Source organism: Abramis brama (genome assembly GCF_963993115.1).
Source record: "Abramis brama genome assembly, chromosome: 3".
NCBI lineage: Eukaryota > Metazoa > Chordata > Actinopteri > Cypriniformes > Leuciscidae > Abramis > Abramis brama.
In genome coordinates, this window is record NC_139965.1 from 12,191,652 (window position 1) to 12,196,767 (window position 5,116).

The 5,116-nt window shown below is 37.4% G+C and overlaps 1 pseudogene across 1 annotated transcript; it reads left to right on the forward strand.

Annotated features, from left to right (window-relative positions):
* The first annotated feature begins 1,859 nt into the window (after positions 1-1,859).
* Positions 1,860-4,029, forward strand: LOC311080326 (aerolysin-like protein; annotated as a pseudogene). The gene is made up of 2 exons (XR_014609576.1): positions 1,860-1,904; positions 3,190-4,029. The product of XR_014609576.1 is annotated as an aerolysin-like protein (transcript).
* Positions 4,030-5,116: the final 1,087 nt, after the last annotated feature.

The following is a 5,116-nucleotide window of genomic DNA, read 5'->3' on the forward strand; positions in this document are numbered from 1 at the left end:
CATCATTTACTCACCCTCAAGTTGTTCCAAACCGGTATGAATTTCTTTCCTCAGCTAAACACAAAAGAAGATATTTTGAATAAGATTGGTAACTAAACAGTTTCTGGTCCCCATTGACTTCCATAGTAGGAAAAAAAATACTATGGAAGTCAATGGGGTCCATCAACTGCTTGGTTTCCTGACATTCATCAGAATATCTTCTTTTGAGTTCAACAGAAGAAAAAAAATTCATACAGGTTTGAAACAACTTGAGGGTGAGTAAATGATGACAGCATTTTCATTTTTGGGTGAACTATCCCTTTAAATGTGACTTGTGGACAGAAGTTTAAATAAACATCTATATTTGTAAAGCAATCTGTTTTTTTTAATCTGTAACACTATAATTCATAAATGTTTTTTGCCTTGTGTCTCAGAATGGTAATTTGAACAGGTTTCACAAAAGAAGAATAAATCGAATGTTACAGGTGCCTTTAGGCTACGTGAACTTATTTACATTTTGTGGAGTTCGTTATGAACTGTAGCCTATGTTACGAAAACAATGTCATTTCACTAGAGCAAATTTTTACCTACCCCCTCTCAGCATTAGTGATGGGACGGTTGACACCGGGGATCCGATGCTCCAACACAGTTCTCAAAGCCCTATTAGGCTATATGATATCACACACTGTACCGATGATAGTTTCGAAATGACAATACCACGTGATTGATAACGTTTGATGGAAAGTTCGGATAATTTTACTGACTCTTTCGTTCGATAAAAATTAACAAATCTTTATTTGAGTCATTTCGTTCATTTAAGTGACTAATAATAATTTACAGGGAACATAAATTTACTTTACCTTACGAGTCTTTAGGCTTGTTTGAGATGCGCCTCGCCTCGCCTGAAATGTAGCCTATGCGAGAGTCCAGTGAAAGGAGGAGGAGTGAAAAAAGTGCAGGTAAGCCGTAGGCTACAGTTCTCTCTTCTCATAGTGGATCAGACACCTGTGAGATCAAAGACGGAAATCGAGGGATTCACGCTCATGCGCCGTGTTGATGATAAACTGGATGTAATTTAAGTTCTGTTTCTTTTATATGAAAATAAATATAATGAACAAGACACCCAAAGTAGCCTACTGTTATTTATTTCCATTCGAAAGATGTGTTCGCACTGTCAGAGAGTTTGGGAATATTCACACATAATTTATACACAGACATAAAGACATAAAAACATGATATCAGAGTTTTGAAATCAATCGTTTTAAAAGAGATCAATTCACGGGTGTTTAAACCAATGAGCATTAAGCTGTGTCTTCAGCAAGTTCACAGCATGCCACAGGAAACGTGTTCAAAAGCAGCGCATCCACTATTTCGACACATTTTTTTGTAACTTTTGGATAGGCCTGATTATTTAATGAAAGTTCAGTACTTAACTCATTTAATGAGAGTGGCATATTTAATCTAAATGTGTATAGGCATATCAGATATAAGTTTAAATCATCCTGTTTATTTCATTACTTTGCTCACCAAAAGTGCGCATGCATAGATTTGCGCCGCCTATATATAGACTAGTTAATCATTTTTGTATAAATCCCGCCAGATTTGTCTCCTCCCTATTGGAGTCAACCATTTACAAAAACCATGGGGAGTATGAAAGTTTACGGTCTCAAATAAATTCGCACCCTCCCATAATCAACACTAAAAATATAAAATTCATACCAACATCAATTAATGAACCCAACAAAATTTCCCCACATTACACAATATACATAGGCAATGTAAGCTAGTAGCCAATTACCGTTCCAGGTGGCGCCAATATTGGCCAGACCTTTGACAGTATAAATACCGGAAGCCCTCGATCATTACCAAGCGCGTTTTTACACTGGTCTCCTTCAGTTCCCACCTGAAATCAGACTAACTAACTGGCAAGTATACTTAAATTTATGTTTATGCGGTGTGAGTTTATTATAGTGGGCGACGAATGTTGAATTTACGAGGCAAATTAAAATGTGTGTGTCAGAGCCAGTGCCATCCTGCCCCTCTTCACAAAATGTATTGTACTCAGTTTTGCGGCTCCTGGCCGTACATTTTGGCAGGGCAGATTCTGGGTCTTCGCATGATAAACATTTCGTAAGCTTTGTTCTAATGGCTGAACACATCAGACACACTTTTAGTAGACTAATGTCCTCTTTGCGTTATTCAGCCTGAGGGTGGCGCTCTAATGATGATTGACTTGGTACACACAACAAACGCATATAATGTCATCTTTTAGAATTGCTTTAATGTAGTGTTTATTGCCTCCGAATGTTGTTTTAGAATGTTGCAAGTTGTGTAGGAATCCCAGTGAGGAAAACTGTGTCGTGTTCTCAGAACAAACATTAAACAAACACCACAGATAACTTAATGTATACCAGGTTCACATGCTTTGCCCTGTCATTTTTGACCAGGTGTGGAAAAAAACGCACAAATAACAGTTTGTTTTGTTGTTGAGGTTGTTAAACTGGGTGAGTAAAGTCAGAATTTTGGTCCAATGCAGTAACATTAATAGCATTTTTGGGTACAGGAAAATTCTAGAGTGCCTGCCCACTGATCTTCAACATGTTTTACGCTAAACGATACCTTTTTTTCTTTTTTTTTTTCTTTTGTGAACGGTATATTTTACTATGATAAAAAGCTTATCCTATAACATAAGGGAATGTCGCGACAGGTAGGACTCATTTACGGCATTACCATAGTATTTAATAGTATAATACCTTAGTCATTATTTTTAATAAATGTAAATGCTTAAACTAACTTTAGATAATTGGTTTTAGTAAATGGAACATTTAATAGCCTTGTTAATTAAATGCAAAATAGAATTGTATTTGGTTTATTTTTATGTATTGTTACATAACCAATAAAATGACATTAAGTGTAACTGGGACATGAATTTTCAAATTACTTATTACAAACAAACCAAAACACTAACTTTAACCATTCTAAGATCTGTTTGGCCTGACAGTAGAAAAGCTGCTAATGTTTCCCAACCCTGTTCCCAGAGCCAAATTGTCTAATTGGTTATTTTGCATGTTTGCCTCTTCAGACACCGTATACACTTCAAGACCCAGTAATGAATGGGTCAGTTAAGAAAGAAATTCTTAAAAGCTGGGTTGGGAAACACTGCAATTAAGTATAAAGCTGATGCTAATTCTGTTCTGTGATATTTTTCAGATTGATTTAATCCAAAGATGACCCACCCAACAACTCTTCAACTAGTTGGTGCAAGCGGAGGTGGTGGATTCTCATTGACTGGCGAGCACAACGGTGCCAGATTAGAGAAGATTGGCGTCTGGCTGGGAGAATGGCAGGTGAAGGCTGTCAAGGTTTGGCTTACAGACGGGAGAGTTCAAGTTTTTGGAGATCCAGCCGGACCGTATCAAGAGTTCCATTTCCAGGCTGGTGAGTGTTTCACCTCACTGTCCCTGTGGGACAACGGAGAGGGAACGCGTCTTGGAGCCATTAAATTCCAGACCAACCTGGGGAGAGGATTTTTTGCAAAGATGACACGGTCGCATCTAAAAACCGAATATCCCATTTATGTCGGCTCTGGATATTGTTTGGGAGTTGTAGGAAAATGTGGGTTAGACATCGACAGCATTGGATTCATGTTCCTCAATGCAGTTTAATCTGCAGTTCTCACCAGTTTCAACTATCCCACTATCCACTGATACCACAGGTTACTGCAGAAGGAATCAAATCCATCTCTTACAGGAACGACTCCTCCATCACTCTGAAGCAAAGTTGAAACCTCAAAGAAAATAACCAACAAATCGTCATGGTCTGTGAATGAAAGTTTAACATCAACATTTAGTCTGGAAGTGAAGGCTGGGATTCCAATCTTTGCAGATGTTACAATGGGACTCGATGTCACTGTTTTCAAATGATCTTCTGGTACCAGGACACAAATATTTATATAGCTTCATGCCTTGTGTAATCACTTTAAAATGATATCTTAGAAACTGATTCTGTACTGTTTTAATGACATTTAATTTAAAGACAATTAAATAAAATTTGTTGCAAGCAATGTTCCCTCTTAATTCACCCTTCGCAGGGCGCTTGATTGACAGGTGATCTGACCAATCATAATCCGCCATTTTGTCCGACAAAGTAGTCAGGAGAGATAGCAGATTAACATGGGAGGATTTGAACTTGAAAAACGGAGTGTACTGACGCCTTTACGCGGTTTAAAACAACATTCCTTCTGTTCATTCATGTTTATTTGAGGTTATAAATTAACTAGAAGGAAGAGATGATCGGTTCACGAGCAGTTTTAACTGATGCTCTATAGCGATCTGTCAGACACATTAAAGAGCCACAAAACGGTATTTATTTACATTTCTTTTAAAAAATGACCAAATTTGAAAGGTGAGACTTTGTTTAATATCAAAAGTAACCGAAAAGTAACCTGGTCTGTCCTGTCTGTCAGCGTGTTGTCAGTCTCTCTGCACCGTGATGTATTTTCCACTGCGTGAGAACATGGTGTGGCGTGAGAGCAGCGTAGCTTGTCGGACATAGCGACAGTAACTAAGGGGGGCGGGTCTTTGCGAAGGGTCAATTGTTTTCTTGCTGCGCAGAACATTTCTTTATTGGGTGGACATTTTAACAACCTGAGCAAAAACTTTCCTTATACCAGAACTGAACATGCACACAATAGTGGTTACATAGTTGTAACTTTAAGGAATAGTTCACTTATACTGTGGCATAAACAAGCTTCCATAATCAACTGTCTGGTTACAACATTCTTCAAAATATAATCTATTGTGTTCAGTGGAAGAAATTAATTCAGGTTTGAAACAACTTCAGGGTGTCTATAAAGTGAACTATTCCTTTAATGTGCTTTTTCTATTTGATTTGACCCTTGACGTTAATTAATGACGGAAAACAAACGATTACAGTTTGTCCAGTTGTTTACAGTCCTTTTTACTAGTTCTATACCAAGTTTTCTTGGTTTTCAAATCTCATGCAGAATATTTAAATTCTTCATAATTTCAATCTGAATAAACAAAGTAGTTACACTGAGATGGTTTGAACAACCATATGTTTTTGTACAGTCCATTATTGGTTACAGACAGTATAAACCCATCAAAATGATCTAATC